At 47.3% G+C, this 25,601-nt stretch overlaps 1 protein-coding gene across 1 annotated transcript in view; it reads left to right on the forward strand.

Annotated features, from left to right (window-relative positions):
- Window positions 1-1,655: 1,655 nt before the first annotated feature.
- Window positions 1,656-25,601, forward strand: part of ENTPD3 (ectonucleoside triphosphate diphosphohydrolase 3) — a 357,567-nt gene continuing 333,621 nt past the window's right edge. The window contains exon 1 of the mRNA XM_069648766.1: window positions 1,656-2,051. The gene's annotated coding sequence lies outside the window, so the exon portion shown is untranslated. The remainder of the gene's footprint in view (window positions 2,052-25,601) is intronic.

Genomic DNA, 25,601 nt, shown 5'->3' on the forward strand with positions numbered 1-25,601 from the left:
CTTACCTTTGGAGGATCGCTGATACAGTTATGTGAATGTATGAATGACGGGTTGAATGAGACAGTGTATGCTGTGTTAATGTATGAATGCTTGTTGGCTGAGAGAGTGTATGCTGTATGAATGTGTGAATGCCTGGGTGAATTAGAGAGTGCATGCTGAGTGAATGTGTGAATGACTGGGTGAATGAGAGTGTCTATTGTGTGTGACTGAGAGCATGTGTGTGCCTGCCCTGGTCAGAGTGTATTAGGGGAAGTGGGCCTATTATTTGGGGGGAGGGTTGCTACTGGTGGCATTGGCATTAATAATGGACATTATGTGCAAAGGATAAAGCTAACATGATGAGTACATTGACATTTCTAGACTGACATACTTAGGTGCAGCCAGTCCAGATATACTTTCTTATTTTACAGTGGTATTTTCTATTGGACATCAAGGGTAACACAAAGATGATGAGTGCTATCTTGTAGATAGACTGGCATACTTTGGTGCAGTCAGTCTAGCTATACTTTCTTACTGTGGCATGATATGGTATTTTTATTGAGCATCAAGGGTAAAGCAAACATGATGACTGCTATAATTGTAGCTAAACTGCCATACTTGGGTCCAGCCGGTTTAGCTATCATTTCTTGTGCAGCATGGTATTTTTTTACTGGGCATTTGGGGTAAACATGAGTGGTATTATGTAGATTGACTGGCTTTCATTGGTGCAGCCAGTTTGATGTATGGCATTTTTATGTTCAAAAGCCAACAGGATTAATCTTATATGGTAATAATGGCATATTTTGGCACAGTCTGCATGGATATGTATAGGCACAGCCAGTATGAAAATTTGTTTACTTGAATACACTGTGGGAAAAACCATCATGAAAATGTTTTGGGAAAAGCTCGGGTGCACTGTTTGTGACTTGCTTGGATTGGTGTTTTTCATGTGCTCCAATCAAAACTGATTGGAAATGTGTATTTTTACCCCATTTTTTACAAAACATTTGCTGGAAAATGCAACATTATAATCCATTATTTTTCAAATGTTCTCAGGGGTTAATCCCCCCCCAACCCTCCTTGTTTGGTTAGGGCTCCCCCGCTATGCTCGGTCACTCCCGCATATTCGAGACAAACATTTACATCCACCCAATTAAGAAACTCACAAGCCACCACTGCTACTGAAGAACCACAGGAATGCCTCTAACAATACATGTTGAAAAGCGCTACATTAACAATGCCCATTGCTGCACCACACCGAGAAACAGACCGCGGCATTCAGAATACACTATAGAAAAGCAACAACACCTCAACGGAAAGAAACAAAATATATGCTGGTAGCAAAAGGAGAAACCTAGAGCTACTTCAGAACTATACAACCGCAAAACATAACAACCACCCCTTGTCCACCCACAGGTCCCCTTCTTATTAGTATCAATCGGGTGTTGCTAGGTCTGAAAAAGATCCGGGGCCACGCTAATGTCGGGACTGTCGAACTGTCGTGAGTCGGGGCTAGCTGGCCTTTTAGTCCAGGGCTACAATCTAAATACAAGGGGCAATAGCCCCACAGCACCTCCCCCACCCCCTAAAACCTCGAGCTTGATGTCTCCAGTGTAGGATCTATACGAAAATAAATTGATGTATGACGACTCCTACACACACACACACACCTCTCCATTCTTGTGGATATCTATGACTGAGTTAGTACTAAATCCGAAGAGGAAGGCTCGCTGCCCCGCTACGTGTCGGTCCCTGCACCTCGCCCACGCCCCTGCATGCAGGGGGCGTGCTTTCAGAAGGAGACCTCACTTTAAAGGCAGCCGCCGGCAAGGAACTGCTCGCATTCATAAGCCGTGCGACTCCCAGTCTGGAAATCCTGAATACTTCCCTCCCTCCCTCCCCGCTCCCGCTTCTCCTCCTTGCCTGATTCTTTATTTCTCCTCGCATTGTTGATGTATTTTCAGTCGCGTGCCAGGAGCGCCAGCCCGGCAGCTGAGGAAGCCCGGAGCCACGGACGTTTCCCCCTCGCCCCCATCCTGAGCCAAGCACCCCAGGTCGGAGTGGAGTCCAAGGTAAGGTGTAGTTTGAGGGTGCAGGAGCCTGGCTACGCATGCAAATGAATAGCAGTGGCAGTTATTTGTGCAGGAGGGAATGCCGGCGTTAGTCAATGTGGAATACATTTATATAGCAGATAAATGGAGTGAGGGACCGTTAGTAGATTAAGCGTTGGACCAAGATCACACAATCTGCACGGGTGGAAGCAAAGATTACAAATCTATCTTGGCAACGCAGCCATGGGGAACATCTCCCCACTAAGGAGGGCTATCCCCCATTGATGTTATTTGGGGGGGGGGCGGAGGGGTTGATGGTGTTGAGGGCCCATGCATGACCAAATGTCTGTTTCTGGTTAAATCGGCGCTTTGTAAGGAGGATGACAATCTGCCGCTTTGCATTTTTATCTGAGCACACACAGTAAGGGGAAGCTGTTTTTTCTTAGTTGCCATGGTGATCGCAGCGGGTAAGGGCATCCCAAGGAACTGGAGCATAATCATTGAGTCCGCTGCTATTGGCGGGTCTGACTCCGGATCCAGGCATCTCTCAAAATGAGAGTGTTCAAACCAGGATCCGGTGTGCGATTTACACAAGAGAAAGAGAGTGGCGTCAAAGCAGGAGACCCAGATAAAAAAGAATAATAATAATCTCTTGTTTTGTGGTGGCAATTTCTGCCAGCGTGCAGTGGCTTCATGGAGCTATAAATGACAGGTGAGCTGCAGAGTGGAAGCGAGTCTGGTGCATTAACCCACTGTTCTTTCTTATGGGCATAACATCATATGGCTCAATTGTTCCCCCTTAAATCTGAGTTCTGGTATCTTGTTTGACTCGATCCAAACCCTACATTTCTTGATGCAGTTGCATGCAAGATTTTTTCTTTGCTATAAAAGGTGAGGACTTTTTATTCGATTGCCTGTGTGTATGCCGCACTGAACCCCAGCACAACATTATTTACACATTTAAAAAAATGACAAATTCCCTAATTCCACAAACACACCCAAGGTTTACTGAGTGTCATAACCTATGACCATCTGATTTGAAGAAGACTCCCAGCCGGGGTGGGGGGGGGGACGAATATTCTTAAATTGGCTCCCCTGGAGTCAGCCCTCCATCTTTCATCCTCTCAAGATCCTCTGAACACCCCTATGCCGGGCAGGAGCCGCCTGGTGGTCGCTCACTTCACAAAGCTGTGGGAAGCAAGCATTTCATTCATGCCTGCCTGATTTCATTCATGTCCATTAAGGCACGATAGACTGGGGGTCACCACGGGTTGGGCAGTAATGCTAAAACCGCTGAAATACTGTTCTGCCCAATCCCGAGTTTGTGGGCAAAGTGGCAGATTAACCGCCAGTTTAGCGGGAGGTAAATCTTGCCACTTTCTGCCCATTTGCTGTGCTATTACCGCGATGCTATTAGCACCGGCGGTAATGGAGCCCAATATACCCCATAGAGTCCTATAGACTCTGAACAAAATAGCATCATACCGAGTTGCGGCAATGCTCTGTGCGTTGGCAGTATCCCAGCAGATTTACAGCCGGGATACCGCCAAACTTGTGATAGAGCCAATGTATTTTATTGCCGGACTATATTAAATGTGAACCGTGGCCGTAAGGTCACCCCCAACACTGTACAAAAATATCAAAAGCACAACAGAAAATGACAAATCATTTAAAATAAACCAAAAAAATGTTATACAAATGAATTGGGAATGAGACTCATAAACAATTACCAAACTCCAGAAAGTCTGAGACAATAAGTGCTGGAACTCAAAAATAAGTGCCAGGGCTAAGCCCCGGCAAACACCCCCACACATTAACTGGCTTGCAGACCCCATGTTCGAGCACAATTCTATCTTCCACTGGTTGCCAGAGAAGGGAGTCTTGCAGAGGGGTGTCAAGCTCAATACTTCACGAGGCCTGGGGGCTGTGCTCATATATACATTGTGTCTGACTTAGGTTAGCAAGGTTTACTGTGGGGGAATACGTCGGCATAGGAAAATACTGAGATAGTGGCCATTTCAAAATAGTTTTATTAAGCATAATACCTTTTTATAGGTTTGCAATGTGTGTATATAACCCCATGCATGTAGTAATTTATGTAGTACACACCTACCTAGAAAACAGCAGAGCACTGTTCAAGTGGAAGATGAAGCATATGGTACAAGGAAGGGGGGCGGGACTAGTGATGGGCGTCGTCATCATTAGCCTGTCATCGTTGGGCAGCTCAGGCTTACTTGAAGAGCAGGGTCTTCAGTTCTTTCCTAAAGTCTAGGGGAAAGGAAAGCAGCCTGATGTTTGTAGGCATGTTGTTCCATAATCTGGGGGCATAGGTGGAGAATTCTTGGTTCCTCATCTTCACATTCTCACACCTCTTGAATTCCAAGATGTCTTGTCTCTTAGTGCTGCGTTAGCCTCCTGAGATAGTGAGTTTCTCTGCCAAGTAAGACGTGCCTTGGTCATTGAGAATCTTGAGGGTGAGGTGGGCTGTCTTGAAGATGGTGTGGGCTGGCCGAGGGAACAAGTGACCGTTTTCAGCCGTTCCTTGGTTTCTAAGAAGAGGGCCTACATCCAAGCCTACATCTCTGGGGACACTAACAACACGGCTGAACTTTTCTCAATCTGTAAGATACTCGCCAATCCTACTGCAGTCTCCATTTCTCCACTGCCTTCCCTGCACCTCTGCACCTCTCTGGTCTCTCACTTCATTACTAAAACTTAGGACATCGTGTGCCCACTCTCTTCTACACCAGACCCTTCTACCTCACCCACTCTCAGGCCTCCCTTGCCCCCCTTCCCTCCTACTCTCCTCTTTTTCTCCCATATCACCTGATGAGGTTTCGAGACAAGTCCTCTCTATGAAAGTCTCATCCAAACAGGTGCTCCCCTGCTCCTTCGGAACTATCAAGGGCAACATGTCCTCCCTAGTTCCCTAGGTTCACCCTTGGCTGATTTCTGCAATCACTCCTTTAACACTGGATCCTTCTTGTCGCTCCTCAAGCCCTCGATTGTGCACCCACTCCTCAAAAAGCCTTCTGCTGACCCTTCCTGTCCTGCTAACTACCTCCATTACCCTCTACCTGGGCAAATTCTTTGAGAAACTGGCCATCTCCCAGTTTATACACCGCACTGAATCTGCTGGTTCTGGTTGCCTCCACAACCACCAGTCTGGCTTCAGAGCTGCCAGAGGCATGGAAACTGCACTCTTGAACACCTGTGAAGACTTGCTCTCTAATCCCGATTCCAACTCTCCTTCCATTCTCATCCATCTTGACCATTTTTCTACCTTTGATATGGTCAATCATGCCACCCTTATAAATTGGCTCTATGATACCCTTGGCACCACAGACCTGGCTCTGGACTAGCTGACCTCTTTCCTCTCTGAACGACTGTCCCAGGTTCAACTGGGCCCTTTTCTCTCCTCCATCTCACCCTCCACCTGTGGTGTCCCTCAGAGTTCTATTCTGTAGCCTTGGCTTTTCAACATCTATCTTTCCCCCCCTAGCCCACTTCATCTCGGCCTTCTCTCCTAATTTCCAGTGTTATGCGGATGGCACTCAACACTCCTTCAAGCTTCCCTCCTCTGCCTCCTCCTTTTCCTCTCTCATTCCTGATCTCTGCCTTAATGCAAGTAAGACTGAGATCCTTATGATTGTGACCCCTGCTCACTCCTTCCCTTCTACACTCTGACTGCCCTCCATGGGGCCTCTCCCCTAACCCTCCTGTGAGGCAGAAAACCTTGGTGTTATCTTCAACTCCTCTCTCTCCTTCTCTCCTCACATCACAGACCTTGCCAAGAAGGCCCACTTTCAGTTGCACCTCCTCAGAGGCATTCTCCCTATCCTCACCTTACCCCATAAACTCAATGTCTACAGAGCTCTGGTCCTATCCAGGGTGGACTACTGCAACAGCCTCTTCCTCGACCTGCCTAACTCCTTCCTTCTCTCCCCTTCAACTAATCCAAAATAGGGCTGCAAGACTTATCCTTGGCCTGAAGCCCAGGCACTGCATCGCTCCAGTCCTAAAATCTCTCCACTGGCTCCCGGTTGCTGCAGGCATCAAGTTCAAAACCCTGTGCATCATCCACAAGGCTTTCTGGGGCCTGAGACCCCACTACATCCAACTCTCTCTCCCTAAATACCGCTCTACTAGAGTTCTTCGGTCTTCTTTCTCCAACTCCCTGAAGGTCAGATGCTTCTCCAAGCAGAGAATGGGGGGTAGATCTCTCTCCTCCACAGGTGCCTCACTCTGGAATGCCCCCCCTACCCCTCACAGACTTGAGCATGATCTCCTTAAGGTCCTGAAGTTTCGCAAGACCCTCCTTTTCTCTTCCTCCTTCCCGCTCCCCCTCCCCTGCTAATGTGCTGGCTGCCTGGTTCCTTCAGCTTCTTACAGGGCACCTGGTCCTCCCTGACCAGTCTACCCCTGCACTTCGTCCCCTCTGACCCCCCACCCCACCTACACTTGCCCTTCTGGGCTCACTCCCCCTGCACTTGCCTGGCTGGGCCTGCACCCCTGAGCCCTTCCAGCCCAGTTCCTCGCCCTTAGCACGAGAACTTTCTGCCCCTCAACTCTCTTCTCCCCGGGCTCTGTCCTCCTGGCCTCCCCTGGCACTCACTTAACCCTCTGGAACTTTCCCCCTCCTCTATCCTCTGCACTTCTGTTTGCTGCACTTCACGATCCGAAGTAGGACCGTTTTTGTTTGTATTATCCCTGTTCCCCCGCCCTCTTGTCTTGTTGCACCTTGAAACACATTGTGTATAGGCAGAATTATAAAAATCCAATAAATAAATAAAAAATAAAATATAATTTCCAGATTTCAGACTCATTAATATATGATCTGAGTGAAACCTGATGCTCTAGAATGAGTGAGCAAAATTGAGTAACAACATGCACGCATTGGGTTGCAAATGCCACCCATAACAGACCTGCTGGCTGCCATCTGTCACTTGATAAGAAAGCTTGGTGGATTTATGCACCTACAGTAGACAAACGCGTGTACTAGCAGGTCACAGGTGCTAACCCCATCATTCCCCTGACAGACTTCATCTTTGAAAGTCGGTACAATTAGAACTTTGAAGTTGGGTAGGAGGAACGCATACTGTCTATAGTGCCTCAGGAATATTGCAGCAGGCACTGTATAAAAACAGGCTATTGCCACCATGCTTTGACATGGAGGCAACTTCCTCCTGCAATGAAGAGGTATGTTCACCTAGAAATCTGTGACTTTAGTGCTACCCATTTTGTCTGTAACTTGTTTTATGGAAATAACTGGGGGTGACAGGCGCAGCATAGTATGTGTAAAAGAGTTTTAGCCTATGGTCTCCTGGTGGAACCCTGACGGTTGACTGTAAATATTAATGGCCTCATTACGAGATAGGCAGTAGCCATGCTGCTATTAGCACCATAGCTGCCTCCCATACCGTGTCTGAGTCCGGTCTTGTTCAATGGTGACTTACCTGTGCATTCCGACCCTGGCGGGACCAGTACGTCCCCATTGAACAAACCATTCCCCATTCCCATTGAGCCCCCAAAGGGCTCAATGGGAATGGGGAGGGCGCTAATAACGGGCTCGCGAATTGCAAGCCCGTCATTAGCGCCCTGGTCCTTAGAGGGACCGTAAGGGACGTGTGGTCTGCGACACGTTCCTTATGGTTCCCTCCAAGGGACCTCGGAATCGGGCAGTAAGGGATTACCGGCACCGGTCTCCTTACCAGTGCCCGGTATCCCTTACCGCCCGGCTCGTAATGACCCCCTAAGTCTGTTGATGGTCTAATCCCCGCAGGCCGGTGTCCACAGAATTTGCAGCATATCACTGCCAGCCCAGTTTGAACCCATCTTTGTGGAGAAACTAAGAATGAAATGTCCATGGAGCATGTACTGAAGTCCTGTTATTGGACTGATGTATATTGGCGGGAAGAGTTGGGAACGTACCATGGTCTCTGCCTCAGCTGTCACTTATCTTGATGGACACAGCGAGCTCCTCCAGGGAAAAGAAGTAATTAGAGGCATATGCCCTAAAAAATGTAATATTACCTGTATTCACAAAACCTCTAAGTTCTTTTTGAAACATTTATGAGCAGTTAAGCAAAGGTGTAAGTGCTGTAAGTGCAGTATCGGGAGGATAGCTCAGGGGCAACGTGCTCGCAATGGAAACAAGAAGACAGGGAGCAACACTGGTTCGATCCTCGGATCCGCGCTTAGAAATCTCTGGGTATTAAGCGTGTTATAAATAACCTATCATGTCATGTCATTCCTGGTATGAATGAGAATAAAAGTGCATGCAAATGTCTGGAGTAAGATGGGGAAGTGCAGTGGAACAATATTATGGAGAGGAAAAACCAAGTTCATGAAAGCTTTTAGCAACGGTTTATTTGTATTTTATTCCTCTCTGATATAGGGCAAGGCTCTCCTTGTCTGATCAATAACTTTGGGTTAAAGGGGGTCTTTCGTGTGACTCAGGTGTAGCATACGCACGTTTTCCAACAGTAGTAAGTTACAGGAGATTTCTTTCTGAATATCATGTTCAGATGTAAATTAAGCCCAGATGGAGGAGTAACCTGTGCCTGCAGAAGCCTACACCAAATACAGGATTTATTTGTGACTGCACCCTCTGGTGTTTGGAGGCCTGTTTCAAGACTCTACCACCATAATGATGACACTGAAAAACCTGACAACGGCAAAACATTGTCCTGAGCACTGTTAGGAAAAGAATACCATTGACTATGGGTCAAGAATGCAACAGCCATTTGTCTTCAGAAAACATGTTAATTACCAAAGTAACTTGATGTATTCCTACGAGGCAAGGTTACCGTCTAAAGTGTGCCCCATCCTGTATACAAGGTGCTGCAAGCATTGCCCCAGACAGCAATGCAGACCAGCGCATGTCCCCCTCAGCAGCACCAACTCACTAATTTAGAAAATATTAAAAGCACTTAGGGCACAATCATAGAATTTTCTGCACGGTTCAAAGGGACTTTGCACTGCTGAAAAGTGACTTTGCACTGCCAACACAAACCCTGATTCATGGAACTGTGCAAAGTGTATTTATGCAGGGCAAAGTCAGTGCAAAGTTCATTGTGTACTGCAAAAATGACTTTGCACTGCCATTGCACTGCAGAAATACACTTTGCACAGTTCCATGAATCGGCGTTTGTGTCGGCAGTGCAAAGTCACTTTGAACAGGGAAAGAAATACCATGAACCGGGTCCTTAAACTTCTAGGTCACCCTTGCACTGTCCTGGCCCTGCTTCAATGAAGTGCACTTGCCCTATCTTCCTTCCACTAACCAAGCAATTAAGTTATGCCTATTGATATTCTCTTGTCCAGATGAAGGTAATTGTCAATTTTCTTTTATTTGGCCGAAACATGTTGATGACTTATAAGAATGCAGCAAAGGGATATTAGGTCAGCTCATATTTGCCAAGTGCAGTGATTGCACATTAGATCATTATATTGCTTTTCACCATGACTACTGCTTCACCTCACACACATTCGTTTTGTTATTTTAGCCTGAGTCATTTTGTTGATTAAGCTCTGTTAGGCTGAAAAACAATTGACAAGGATTATTAAAGTTCTATGATATTGTAATTGCCATTTTTGTTTTTACTCTGAGATCTGCAATGCTGCAGATATATCTAACTAACCAATAATTGTATCCCAGTTTTACATACAATGCTATACATACTATCCTTCACATAGAAAGGGGTGTGTTCTCCCACTGAAGGGATAGTGAGTTAGGGCTACCCTACGTCACTTAGCATCATAACTTTGGGTATTTTGTCCAGTTTTACATCTGGATTTCTAGACTGTTTTTTTTATTTCACTCAACCTGAAAAATAGACCCTAAAAAAGACTGTGGATCTGTGGTCTAGCGTTGACAGTCACTTTTAGACTAAGTGGCGTTTTGCCTCCTCTCTCAAGGATCACGCTGCATAAAAGAACAATCCTTTAAGTAGGTATGGGAGCAGACCCCAAACTTGGCCTGTAACCACCAGTGCATCACCTCTACAATCTTCTAAACCTTTGTTTTTCCTTATCGTAACCCAATGTTCTTTTACTGTACTTGTCAATTACATGTTTTTTGCGTAAAGCGTACATCCACCATTGGTGGGACCATCTAGCGCCGTCGGATTGCACAACGGTTTGTAGGTCTGATACTCAGTGCATGTACAGAAGGCACAAGGTTGGAGTGTATCCTATGTGGATCGGTTTGGGTGTTGAGTGTGAGGACCAATGAGCTCCAGTCATGTAACTGCATTCTTGCTGCTGCGTCCATTGCATCCCTCGTTAGGCCCAACAGATGTTAAGCACATGCTAGAGACAGGCTGTGTCAAGTCAGCAAATAAGATCCTGTGAGGATGACTTCTTGGAAGGCGTGGGTCACCGATGTATGTCATATATGGTATTTGTGGGTGTCATGCCTAATGGCCAGAGATCTGCTATTTATAATACATATTGTATTTTATGATTTAGCTTACTGTCTATTGTTCCAATTGATGCCTGTATACTACAGTCGTATAAGTGATCTAATCAAACAAATGATCAACTCTCAGGTTTTTATGGATGACACTTTGAAAAGTCAGACATTTTCTTGGAGTTCAATGTTCCCTAAATACCACTGTAATGGTGCCCAGATCTTCTCCAATCCCTTTACCCATGAAGATTGCACATTTCAAGAGTCCTTCCACAATGGAACGCGGTCCGATCAACATGACTGCCGAACCAAGAGCTTTGCATAAAATTGGGGGAGATACGTTGCTCCCCCATAGCACCCACAACTGTGATACAGTATCATTGCCTATGAATGTCCGAATGATCCACACTTTTCTTCGATCTCTTGTTCCTGGAGATTGTGAGGACTCCCTTGCGATAAGAAACTATTTGCCAGAGCCCAAGTAGTTGAAAGATCTCAGAGATGTTTTCTTTCTCTGTCTTGCAACCGTGTCTGGTGCATTTTTATAAATGATAAGATATAAAATACTGAATTTTGCCAGCCATAACAATGAGTGTGGTCACTACAAATGGACCCTACATTTCCTAATGCCTCCAACAAGACACAATCATATAAAAAAGTTCTGGAAGAAGGTTGCATTCACGGATTGGCGCCAAACTGTGGAGTAATGTTCCATCAATCATAGGATTGAGAAGTAGCTACCTAAATTTCTGTGAAACGCTAATGACTGTTCTCACCCAGCAAGCATTCCAGAGCGGACTCAAGTCTGGGACTACATAGGGAATCAACTGAAGGCCACAGCAGCAAAGGCAAATGATATCCCTTAACCCACCTCCTGCCACCTATCTCTTTGCATGAAGCCACACAGCGGGGAATTGAATCATTCTAGGGCGAGTCCCCTCAGTTCCACCCCACCCCACTTCTCCCTATGGGACCTAACTCTATTCCTGTTGCCTGCAAGGTGCTCTGAAGCCTTGCTATTAAAGATATATAATATAAAACTTGAATAAATGATGCTCCATTTCCATTATTCAATTCTTTTTTTTTCAAATGAACTCTGAATCTAAGCATTTCTTTGTTGCACTTGACATACGATATAAATATGTTTTAGAGTATGACTTTCATAATCCCTCACCATTGACTGGCTGTCTAGGGCATTTCAGGGTTGTAGTCCAAAACATCTGGTGAGCTAGAGGCGGCGGCCCCTTGGTGTATGAGATTTAGTGGAGTTGATACAAACATACAGACCTTGCTGCCTCCATGACATCTCCTGGCCTTATCACTCTTCCCCCTTCTCCTGTCTACACACTCTAGTTCCCCCCTCATCTTATCTGCTTCCTTCCATATATCACATCTCCTAAACTACCCTTGAGTCTGCTCATCTCTATTGCCTCTCACTTCTCTCTCTCTCTCTCTCTTTCACGCTCTCTTTCACTTTCTCCTTCTAGTCCTCTCTCTCGCCCCTCTCTCATTCTCATCCCTCTCTCTTTCTCCTTCTCTTTCCCACTCTCTCCCCTCTCTCTCTCTCTCTGTCTCTCTCCTTCTCTTCCCCTCTCTCTCCCCTCTCTCTCTCTTTTTCTCCTCCTCTTTTTTTCTACCTCCCCCTCTCTCTCTCACGCATACACACTTACACTCTCTCTCAGGCACCAACTCTGAAGCCCTTTATTGCTTTCTCTCCAAAATGACCTTCAATCCCGCCCACACTTACATTCAAACTGCCTAAACAGCTGTTGTACTTCATTATCCTCCACATCTGGCCAAACCGATTGATCATCTCTGGAGGGTCCAGAGTGACCACCAGCAAAGCTGTTCTCTCTCTTCAAATCCCAAAAGCGAGAACATCTCTTACTGCTCAGCCGGCATCTCTTACTGCTCAGCCGGCATCTCTTACTGCTCAGCCGGCTTTACCAATTACTCTTCCGCAATCATGGAACCCACTGCAGGTCTCGCTCCAACTTGCTGCCTTGCTCTTTCCTGTTCATGAAGAATTAAAAACCTTTCTGTTTCAAACTTAATATGTTGAACTAGCCCCTAGTTTGTGTACTTCCCCTTTCTTTTACACTGCTCTGCACTCTGATACCCACAGGTTAATTTTGCAAAAAACCCAAACATAAAATAAATAAAATAGAAAAAACGCTAATTTGGTACCACTGCCTCAGTCCCAACACCTTATCTTCTCTCTCTCCAAATACTTAAAAAGCCTCCTGCAAGTCCTTCTCCACCTGCTACGCCATCCCTCTGGTCCCTTGGTTTTCTCACAGCTTTGCTGACCTCACCCAAACACCTCTCACTGTCAACTTACTCTGCTGGATTCTTATAACCCTCCCCTTCCTGCTTAGAAGCTTCTCTCTGCTCTCATTGGTTAACTGAGTCAGCTGCTTCCCTGGGCCAATCTCTGTTTGAGATATCCATTTGAGTGCCGGGGTTTCGCCGGTCATATGACTGTTAGCCCTGCCCCCATTTTAACCTCCATCTTTGCCACGGGGACTATGCGGTCACTGTGGTTGTTTGTCTCTGTGTGTCCCCTTCACCAGGTAAGTCAGTGGTCCAAGAGGGTTTGGAGATTGTTCACAGATCTCCCCTATTCTTGGGCAGTCTCTTGGTAGTCCCTGCTCTGCTGCAGCTGCCCCATTGTTCCCCTTCAACACGACCTTGGCTTGTGGCATAGTTGATGGTCTCCCTTTTGGGTTCTGAATGGCTAAGCCTATTTTCTGCACGGTTCAAAGTGACTTTGCACTGCTGAAAAGTGACTTTGCACTGCCAACACAAACCCTGATTCATGGAACTGTGCAAAGTGTATTTATGCAGGGCAAAGTCAGTGCAAAGTTCATTGGGTACTGCAAAAATGACTTTGCACTGCCATGAGATTGGCTATTCTCATTAGCCAATCTTTTCCTGATGTTCCAGACCAGATCTTGTCGGTTGGACCCAGGTGCATTGTGGTACTTGTAGTTTTTCTCCGAATTGTGCAGTTTAACAGGAACTATTATTCATCCATCCATTTATCATTACATTGATCAACAAATCGTGTAATCCAGCAAGGAAGAAGTTAAACATGTGAAATACGAGAGACACAAGAGATAATTCCCCATAAATTCTTCCCATTGCCTACTACATGGCAATTGAAACTGCTTGTACCCCAAAAAACATGCATACCGCCATGCCACTGTCCTTTCAATTTTAAAAAACGAACCACTCCCCACCCCCCATCAATGCACTTTTATTGCTGACATGCCTCCCATGGTTATCCCAGCTGAAGATGGGGGCGGGGGAGGGGCGTGACATCATTCTGAAATGGGCCTCGGTCATCTTACCTATATATCTACAGTGCATGTGTGTGTGGGCCGATGGCAGAGATGGCAACCTTGCACACAGGGATGTTCCTGCCCACCAGCCAGCTTTTGATATGTGCCAGTGATGTAATCGGCTTGAATTACAGGACGCACTGATAATGGAGAAATAAAACGCATTCACTGATGTGAAATAAGTGAGCCTTCATGTGTAAAATAGCGAGAAGGGCTCTCGAATAACTTGATGTTCTGCGTGATAAGGGAACACGAGGCAACCATAGGCATGTACGCAGCCTACCCTTTAACGCGAGGAACAGTGGCCACAGAAAGTGCTGACGGGGAGATAAACGGTTTGTCATTGAGGCCCAATTTACAAACACCTGTGGGTGCGGACTGCGAGGACCGATTGCTCTCACACTTCTGCACCTGATTCATAAATGGGACAGCCACGTGGAAGAAAAGGGGTGCCCGCAGACGCGAGGGCCCCGTCAGCCAGCTCCGACATGCATTTTCCTCTGTAGGGCGGGTTGGTGACACTGGAACATTCATTGGGTCCCTGTGAAGGACTGCCCTCTGCTGACGGTAATATAGTCCAAGATCTTTTGAGTTTTAATGAATACAATGATGCAGGTAATACATCTCAGGAAGGGTGGTCTGCTGATCAGACCCCCTTTCAAAAAGCTCAATTCCAAAAGCATGCTGTAGGCATGTGCCCTGCTGTAACAGTCTCCTCTTCAGCAGCACAGGCCCGGTTCAAAGGTCACATGTACATTCTTGGGAGCTGCTGTGGCCCAATGCCACTGCAGACAGAAACTGTATTTAACTTCTGCACCTCTGATCCACAATATCATAACTGTACCCCAATCATTCTGGTGGCAGGGTAAAATCTAACATTAGTACCCGGCACGCGCTGCGCACCGGGAATACAATGTGTGGATTGGCTCTTTTCTGAGCCATACTACACGGTATTCATGTGTACGCCGTGCGTGCCGGGTACTCTGTTCCCGGCGAAGGGCGTGGCAGCCCCTTAGCCAATGAGGAGACTTGAAACGGGGCAATCCCTGCTCCGAGCCTCCCCATGGCTGGAGGCTGCCTTCGTCCCCTGTCGGGAACTCAGTTTTTCCTCCATCCCCTTCCCCCGCAAACTATCCCCTCCCCACCCTCCCAACCCCACTTACCTTCTTTTTTCTTCTTTTCTTGGAGCGAACGCGCTGGAAACACTTCTGTTCCCAGCGTGTCCGCTCCCGAAGGGCGCCATGGGAAGAGAAAACGGACTATGTTTTCCCTTTCCCGGCAGCAATTTTTTCAACTTTTTATTTTTCTGTTTCGAAACGCGGCAGCGTTTCAAAACAGAAAAAAATGTCATTAGTACCGCCGTCTAATGGGCCGGGGTACTAATGGCTATAAGACCCTCGGCGGTGGGCCAATACCACCCACGCTATGCTCGGGCCTGTAACTACGCCCCCGGGGGCATTACCTGGGGCAGTATTGGTCTTATTGCCACAATAAGCCTTGCCTGGTTAGTTTTGGCTATTAGGTGGCCCTTATGTGCCATCTATAAGCAGGGTCCGACTGGGCCATAAAATTGTCTCGGACATGAATGAAAAAGTGGCCCACCTTTGCAAATGACATTTCATTCCTTTTGTGACAGACGGTTTTTGATAAAATGTGATGCAAATTGTGCATGTTAAAGAATAATTATTCAGTAACACTGGTCAACACTACTTGCCGCATAGCGAAGTAACTTATCAAACTGGCCCACATTGGCCAAAAAAGTGCCTCACTTTGACCCAAACAACTGGCCCACGCCAGCATTTTCTGTTTTTAATTTGGCCATGGGCCGGTTGCCCAAAGGCCAGTCCAACCCTGTCTATAAACTGAATCTATTGCACTGGAGTACAGCTAAGAGGGAGATGACATGTGAGGAGGGACACACAGCTTGTGGGTGTTGTTTGGTTATTTATCCACGCACTGACTTCCCATAGCCATGCTATTTCTTATTGCCATTCCCTACCATTACGTGCTCCTGCCCGCCCAAAACACATTCTCCTGGGATCTCTTTGAGCTAGCTTTTTGAATACAGGCCCATTACAACCCTGGCGGACCCTGTATTTCCCCCTTGCCAGGGTCCGGAAACTTTTATTCACCATTGGGAGGTCGGATGCACCGACACCAGTCAGAATGGTGCCGGGGCATCCGACATGCTCTGCTCACGGGTGCCGGTACAGCCGCCAGGACAGACCTGGCAACCGTAATGGCACCCGTGAGCAGAACTCGTAGTTTGTTGGTACGGGAACTACTCTACCAGCAAGCTTGCCGTAGTGTAGTTCCCAAACCGGCAAACTTATAATGAGGCCCAATGACTTAATTGCATCTATGAACGCATTAGGGGTGTAAAAGAAATGTTGTAACCAAGTGTGCAACTTGGTTTATATCTTTTCCTTGCACCGAAGTTCTGTTAAAATAAACATTGGCACATCGAAAACAATCTTGGCTTGTGTACATGTAAGCGGTAGGCATCAACCAGGCATTGCTATCACACACTCAGGCAATGTCACCATTTCCCAGCTGTGTCATCTTATGATCAGGTAGTACCATTATGGTAGTGCTGGCAAATGTCGATCCAATGCCTTTGTAAAAATCCAAACTGTTGGCTTTGCCAATGCTCATTTTGGTATGATGACCAATAATAGGCTACAATTATTAAAGCCACTCCTACAAGTGTCAACCCTGTGAGCCCAGACCAGCTGTGTGAGGGAGATGTGTATTCATGGCAAACTGGCTGTCTCCACTATATAGAGTGAACTAATAGGCAAGATACTGCTCTCCTTTGATCCTCTGGGAGTAAGTGTAATACCTCCCCTTGAGAACAGGAGCTCTCACCAGGAGATTCTCTTGGAACCACACCTCAAAGGAGCACTGAGATAATAAAGCCCAGCCTCACACCAGGGTATTGTACACCAAAGGGCCTTTGAAGCTGCAGGCTAGGGAAGGGGCATGGTTAGAGATGACCGAGAGGACAGAGGGGAACTGAGAAGGTTTTCCCCATCTTGTTTATCTGCCCCCTCCACTTCCTGCGTAAGGAAGCCATCTGGGTATGATTCAAAAAGTCAAAGGGCACTTGTCACAGGAACAGGGATTGGACCTCTTACAACAGACTTGCTTTCGTCCAATAGCCTGTGGCCTTTTACCTTTATAAGTGAGGGGTCTTCCACTCCTTCTTTGATCATTTCCTGGTCACCAAGAAGAAGACATCTCTGGAAACCTGTTGGGAGTGCAGTCCCTTCCAAAGGTCTCTGCCATAGTGGGGAGACATGTGCATTGAAGGCAGAGGAGCACACAGGAAATATGGAGTGAGAACTGTTTTGGATCAAGGCCTACATTCTGCTAGCTGCACTAGAATCAGTCTCCTCGCATGAGGTAAAGGAACGTCTGCAGGTGCCAGTTAATCTCTCTGGGATTCAGCATTTTGAGAAGCCCAAAGCAGGTTAGACTTGTATTTTTGCCGCTTCAACCCATCTTTGAACCCATCCTTGAACTGATTCAATCGTGTTGGAAGCCTTTAAGACACACAGGACCCGCAGTGCTGCCTTTGCCACTCTTGTCAATCTTCAAACCACTGTTTAGATCTTTTGAATGGGTTCAACATTGCATCGCACCAGCAGCGCTCATCACCACTGCAGAAGACTTCTAACCGCTGCATCTTCGAATAGCACATCGAACCACGAGAACCTACACATTGACCTGACCAAGACCTCGACTCGAACCACTGGAAGCATTGTGTCACACGCCGACTTGAACCACTAGTACCCATCACCCTGAACTAGCTTGATCGTCGAATGACCATGGAGGACTGATTGAACTGCCCCACTCAAATGCTACATCGAACTGCATGGAGACCAAACATATTCGATGCCAGCATTCCAACTGGATCAACATGATTTGACACATTCAAGCCCAGTTTGACCTGCAGGCACAGCGCCTAGAAGCCTGGTTCGAAGCTGTCAAACCACCCAAGAACCACTATCAGGTACTGTTGATAGGCCTACACCCCCTGATTTACATTTGGGATTAAAGTCATATATAAGCCTTCGTTTTGTACCTGTTATCTTGCAAGACATATACTTTGCAAGTGAGGTTGCTGCTATTTCATGCCTATTCTCCCCTGCTGAAGTACTGAGAGTGCTACTACATATGTTTTGCATTTTCTGTGTTTTCTCCACACAGGCTGGGCTTTTGGTAGTGCTTCTAGATAGTCATTTGCATATTGGTTTATTTAATTAAAATGTATATATATGTTTACTTAACCTTGATTGATCATTCTTTTATTTTGGACTATTTTTATTATTGCTGTTTGGTTTGTTACTGTTATCACATTTGCACCCCTCTTAAGAGTATAGCCTGCCCTCGGCACAAAAGGCAAATGAGGCATTGACTATGCCTGTTTACCCTTTATGATTGGGACCACTATTGGTTTGTAGTAGTGTTAGGCTGAGTAGGCGGGTTAGTACTACTCACCCATGTACTCCTGCAGAGCAGTTGTCTTTTCATCACAATCACTGGCCCTTATGTAGGTGGGGGATCAACTCCTTAATCACAATGGGTCCGTAGGGGGAGGGACTGTTGCGCGCGAGAGAAAATGGTCGCTCTCGTGTGAGCTCCGGCGTGGACCAAGGCCGTAATGCCGACATAACCGCTTGCGATGACCGGTTCCTGACAGAAACTGTACAGAAGGTGTGCCAACATTGGCGGAACAAACTGGGAAAGTTTGGTGTCTGGCAATTGCAAAATTTCAGAGAAAAATCCGAATTAGTACCCCACGTGCAGAGGGAAGCGGCGCCTGGGGACAGCCGAGGAGCGATAGGAGGAGCCTGGCGAGCGACAACGCGGATACTCGCTGGCAACGGACGGTGCAACAACCAGCTTGGAAAGGCAGTGGGCGCTCCGCTCCTCGTTGAGCGCCCGCGAGTGGCCCCCCCTTCAACACCCACCGCCGCCCCGGACACTCGGCGGCCCTCAGACTCCTGTGGCCGCGGCCCGGAAGGGTGTCACGCGTGAAGCGCGCGCGGGAACTGCGGAGCCCCCGGGAGGTGAACTGCAGAAGACCGGACAACTTGATCAGATAAGTGGGGCGGTCACAACGGGGGGGACGCACAGTGAGCAGTAAGATTTATGTGTACCCCCAGAACGCCGGCGATCCTCCCCTCTTACCCTCCTCCGACAATACCTCCGTGATACGCACGGATCGGATTCGAGCCAACACGGGCTCCCCGTGGACAACTGCGAATAACAGACACAACTCCCTATAAACACGTAACTCAACCGCGAGGCGAGGTTGGCCATGTTGATGCGGACTCATGGGATCACTTTATAGGGGGACGGGCGGCACCCCTCTACTCGGCACGCTTTGCCAGAAGTAAATCAGAGTATCACGCCACAGAACCGTAGCGCAGAGAAGGGCACATTGCAGCTCGTGTCGCAGACGAACTGACCCCGAGGGAACAATGCCAAAGGGCTTCGGCCCCAAGAAGAGTAAGGGTTCCATTGATAAGTTCACGACACTACTGCAGAAAGAACCAGGCGTGACGATGGCGGAGAGCATGATCCCAACGAACAACAGACCCCTCCGGCAACGATGATGGAACGCCAGGCCGTCTTCCTCGCCATGCAACAGGGCTTTTCGGCCCTCAACGACAAGCTAGATGGGATAACGGCGAACGTGGTGGCCATCAAAACACAACTGGACAAAACCACTTCACGCATGACCGAGGCCGAGACGAGAATCTCGGCCACGGAAGACACACTGGAAACCCTGAAGACCACGGTCTCGAAGATGGCGATCGACCTGGGAACTGTGAAGTCCAAATGCGAGGATTTAGAAGCGAGGTCACGACGCAATAATATTCGAATAATTGGAGTTCCAGAAGAAGCGATAAAAGCACCCATGGAAAAGACAGTGGAGGAACTTTTGCGTGCCCTCTTGGGTGATCCAGGGTGGTCGCCGATGTTCATCATAGAACGGGCCCACAGATCCCTTGCCCCGAAGCCGAAGCCAGGAGCCTACCCTAGGCCTATAATTGCCCGAGTGATGAACTACAGGGATAGAGATTTAATTCTGAAAGCGGCAAGAGAAAAGAAAGAATTACGGTGGGAAGCTAATATAATACGCATCTTTCCAGACTTTACCCTTGCGGTACAACAGGAGAGGAAGATGTTTACGGGGGTCAAAAAACTGCTACGAGAAAGACAGATTCAGTACGCTATGTTGTACCCAGCCAGACTCAAAATCCACTTCCAAAACAAGATCCACTTCTTTACGTTCCCAGAGGAAGCTGCAAATTTTGTGGAAACACATATTCCTGCTCCGAATGATCATCCCAGGATAGGGGAGACTTAACGAAACCTGTGATTATGTGAATATGGGCATGTTTCTGCTATGTAATGTACAATTCCCGAAGCTTTAGCTGCCCCCCCTCCGGGGACGGCCTTTACAGGGGGTACATATGGCTGAAATCACAGGATTTGTGTAATTGTGTTGCCCCCACAGGTTACGATATGCGTGTGAGCAAGTAAGTTGAACCGGTGTACCGTTTACCAGCCTCAAGATGGCATGGCCATTGGTACACGCCGCAGGTCCCCCCCTGTAGCAGGTGCACAATAGTGATGGGAAGGGAGGGTTGGGATCATATGAACACAGTTGAAGTTGGGGGAACTGTGAGGGTGGGGGGAGGGAACAAGTTGGGAATGTTGGGTTACGGTTATGTTAAGGATGGTAGTAAAATAAAACGCACACAGGTAGTGAACATGATGACCAACAAGCTCCTAATAGAAACATGCTTTTTTACACACATCGATAACTGCTTCATAGGTTATGGCTGGAAATAACAATGAAAGTATCAAAGTACTAAGTTGGAATGTCCGAGGCCTGGGGTCCAGAGTCAAGAAGAGGAAAATCCTGGCATATATCAATAGACTGGGCACTAAGATAATTTTCCTACAGGAAACTCATGTGGGACCTCAACAGAGGGGACAATTAATATCGAATTGGGGAACGCACCAGTACTTCACAACATACTCTAAACGGGCAAGGGGGACTGCGATTCTAGTACATAAAACCCTCCAGTTTGAATGTATAGAAGCAAAATGTGATCCTGAAGGGAGGTTTGTCCGACTCCATGGTGCACTCTGTAATAAGGAGATAGTTCTCCTAAACATATACGGACCAAATGTGGACCTCCCAGAGTTTTTCTCCCAAATTTTCGAGAAGTTGGCCGCCTACCCCACGGCACAATTGATATGCGGAGGGGACTTTAACACTATCTTAGACGTCCAAACGGACCGCACATCGACACAGGCCAGGGCACTGGCCAAAGCAGCGCAGACTATAACTACACATATGAGAGACCTAGGTCTGAAAGACGCCTGGAAAACATTAAATCCTACTAAGAGGGAATATACATATTACTCGACGGTGCACGACATGCACTCCAGAATAGACTTGTGGCTGGTAGATAATGTAGTCCTTTCTGGGTCCTAGCATCACAGCATTATCCCAGAACATATTCAGATCACTCCCCAATCCAGTTAATATTATGAATTCCAGGCACCGTAGCAGCGCGACCAATGTGGAGATTTAAACCTGCAGCGTTGCGTGACTTGGTCTATAGGAACGCTATGCAACAACAAATACAGGAATATTTTGAACTCAATGAAAACTCGGTGCCCAGTCAAGCAATAGTATGGCAAGCATTTAAGGCCTATATAAGGGGAAGCTCAATATCGACGGAAAATGGAATTCTTAAAGACATCAGGGGTAGACTGAACAGATTGGAATCGCATAATAGCATCACTGCAATCACAATATGCACAGGCCCCATCAGCTCACCTCAGTTCCGAAATGAAAGCAAATCTAGATGAATACAATGAGGCAGCAGATCAAGAAATCCGATTTTTTGATAAGCCAGTTGCAGCACGCAGATACGGGGAGGGCGAGCGCCCCAGGAGGTTACTGGCCAGGACAGTGAAGGGAGAGAGGGGACCAACAATCATACCATGCGTGCAAAGGCCAGATGGTTCGGTTATCACTGACCAAGACAAGATTGAAGAAACATTTCATACATTTTATAAAAACCTCTATTCCCCACAATCTGATTCCACAGACGAAGAAATTGATCGATACCTGTCACAAATACCGACAACATTGCTGGCTGATGACACTAAGGAGTCGCTAGAGATGGCAATTACTGAGGCGGAAATGTTAGAGGCGATAAAGGCATTACCTAACGGGAAAGCACCAGGCGCTGACGGACTGGGTGCTGAGTTTTATAAGGAGTTTGGTCCCCTACTGGTCCCCAGATTAATGGCAGCATGGAGTGAAGCCCTACATAAAGGAGAACTCCCCGAAACCACTAGGGAAGCAGTAATTACACTCTTACTCAAGCCGGGGAAACCCCCTGAGGGGTTTGGGTCATATAGACCATTATCATTAATAAACACCGATGCAAAGATTCTGGCAAAAATACTGGCAACTAGACTAACACCTTTGATGCCGTATATGGTCCACGAAGACCAGGCAGGCTTTGTTAGAGGAAGATCCACTGCAACCAATGTTAGAAGGTGCCATAAAATCTTAGTCACTATATCCCCTGAGGTCCAGGCCGTGGCTGTTTCCTTAGATATGCATAAGGCCTTCGACACGGTTTCGTGGCCCTTTCTCTTCGGTGTTCTGCGCAACTATGGGTTCGGCCCCAATTTCCTGAAATGGATTAAAATACTGTACACACGCCCACATGCAAAAATAAGAATCAATGGGGTTTTAACAAACAAACTAGAACTGAAGGGGGGAACGCGACAAGGATGCCCATTGTCGCCATTATTATTCGCATTAATAATTGAACCTTTGGTGGATATCCTCAGGGCACGGTACAGCTCAGCAGGACTCAGACTAGACGGGGAATTACACATTATAACTCTACATGCAGATGACATTCTGCTATATCTAAAAAATCCGGATCGAACCTTGGGCAAGGTACTGGCTGTGGTCAAACGGTTTGAGGAACATTCGGGTCTACGTCTTAATCCTAGCAAATCAGAGATATTCCCAATCACAGAAAATACACTGCAACCACACGACTTATATGGCCTGATCTGGAGACCTACTCATATACTTTATTTGGGCGCACATATTGCCAGAACAGCACAGCTCTCCCGCACATTGAACTATTGTGTTCTAACTGAGACCCTATGCGTGAAATTAAAACGCTGGAACGCTCTCCCCATATCATTGATGGGCAGGATAGCACTGATTAAAATGATTATATTACCTAAGCTTTTTTATTTGCTCAGCACTATACCTGTCTGGCCGGGCCGCTCTTTATTTACCACACTGACTGGCGCGTGCACCTCGTTTGTGTGGGGAGGACATCCCAGAGTGAGCTCGAAAAAGCTATCTGATACATACTCTAGAGGAGGGTTGATGGCGCCTGACTTGGAGTTGTATTACCTGGCTGCACAGGCACACCACGCCTCCCATTGGGCGACGCAATTCCTCAACCCTGCAACCTCGATGCCCGGTTCTATAGAGCGCAAAGCGATAACAGCACTCCACAAAATGAGCAGATCTACCCCCAAGCACTATAACACTATAGAACCAGCGAAGGTGACGACCACTGCATGGGCCAAAATAGCCGATATGTTCGAAACCAGCAGACTATACCACCCGAGTATGCCACTCTGGGGAGACCCACAAACACCCTTCAGTGCAGACAGTCAAATCGCTATGCATTGGGCATCCAAAGGGATCACCCAGTGGGGACAACTCTTCCCTGACCAGAACTTCATCCAGTGGGCGGATATCAGAGAGGTTGTGGGAAAGACAGATAGACATAAACAACAGTACACCCAAGTGCGATCGGCCGTACAAGAAACATGCCCCACATTCCCCAGCGAACCAGCGATAAATATAGGTCTCGGCTACATATTCACAGGGGGGACACAATAAATCTCTGCGGCAGCGTTGTATAAGCTACTACTTCAAACACGCCCAGTAGAGGACACCGCAACCAAGAGTCAATGGGAACAAGACCTGGGACAGCAGGTTGATGATCAGGAATGGGCACAGATTTGTTCACTCACCAAGCAAATATCGTGTAATTCCAGATACAAGGTAATTCACTACAAAATAGTGCAGAGAACACATTACACCCCAGCAAAACTTAGACGACTATATCCCAACATGTCGGTGACCTGCCCTAGATGTCAAACAGAGGATGCAAATATTTATCATATGCTATGGTCATGTACAAAGCTAAGGGGTTACTGGGAAGAGATCTGTGCCGCCTTGGATGAGATGGCTGACCAACTACTGGAATGTTCACCCAAGATATGCTTACTGGGAGCAGTGGGGAAAATGAACCCGACTTGGCGTAGACTGTTGAATTTGAGCCTGCTAATAGCCAAAAGGGCAATTTTGATGAAATGGAAGAGTGTACCCCCCCCCAACAAAGGCAGATTGGGATAAGGACATGGTGTGGACTAATGATACAGAAGAACTCTACATGGACTCGGTACTGCCCCAATCCAGACCAAGGAACATATGGGACGGATATAAACAATACCTGTTGGATAAGGCAGAGCGAGAGGACTCAAGATCGGAAACTGACTGATGTTGTAAACTGTATTGAAGCAATGTGCAATATATGTAAGCAGTAATGTTACCTGTGTGCAAGAAAAATAAAGTTAAAAAAAAACAAAACAAAAAAAACAATGGGTCCGTAGGCGCAGTTGCAATGATGGGCAAAAAAGGGCCTGTCCCAGATAATGCACTTTTTACATTTGCTCCTCTATTTGGGAGGTTTAAATGTAAAACAATAAGGATAGATGCTCAAATCAAGCATGACATTCTATCTTCAGGGCAGAACAATGCTGCCAGGGGGTCAATATGCTTTCCTGCGTGCCGGCTTGTGACAGGATAGTGCACGCGCAGTGGAAGGAGATCTGCCACAAATTAAAGCGAATCACACATTAGTTCGGAACAGTGACGGGATTTGTTCTGTAACAGACATCCCACCGCCCGTCTCTGCATGCATTTCGTGGGTGGCTAGATTCAAAAAGAGACTCTGCAAACACAAACCCTTTTTGCGTGAGCAGACTCCCGTTTGTGAATGTGTTGCCGCCGCCTTACAGCATCAAGACCAGGGAGTGTTACTCCTGTCCTGCCCTAGGCCATTCAATGAGTGGCTGGGATGGGACAGCAGCAAAAAAAAGACGCACTCCTGGTGTGCCGGTAGCACTTATACGAGCGCCTCTGCCTGACTTCTGGTCCCAGCCACCTGACTTCCTGTCCCACCTCAGCCAATGAATGGCTGGGGGGGCCAAAGTCAGGCAGACACGCTCCTGTAAGTGCTGACGGTATGCCAGGAGCACCTCGTTTCTTTAGTTTGTAGCAGAGGAGTTGGCGGGGCAACCAATGGTGCTTGTGCCGGCCCCTACTTTGGCCAGGTGCTGACCGAGAAGAGGGTCAGGCCAGTGCCCTAGGTGGGGCTCGGCTGGGCCGGACCCCATCGGGCTAGGGCGGGGGACAAAGGGAGGACAAAATAACGATCTTACTAGGCCTTGTGTCATTCAGATTCTGAAAGTGCGGGGAAGAGGGAACTGGAGAAGTACCAGGAGGGAGAGGAAAAGGGGGGGTCCAGTTAACTCATAAGGGCAGCCAGCGGGTAGCTCATAAGTGTAGAGAGAAGGGACTGTAGGGTTGCAGATACAGACCCTTAAGTACTGGGGAGCCTGGAAGCAGTGCGAGGGAAACTGAACATGCAGGAGCATAGGTCT

Source organism: Ambystoma mexicanum, chromosome 2q (assembly GCF_040938575.1).
Source record: "Ambystoma mexicanum isolate Mex_15411 chromosome 2q, UKY_AmexF1_1, whole genome shotgun sequence".
Classification (NCBI taxonomy): domain Eukaryota; kingdom Metazoa; phylum Chordata; class Amphibia; order Caudata; family Ambystomatidae; genus Ambystoma; species Ambystoma mexicanum.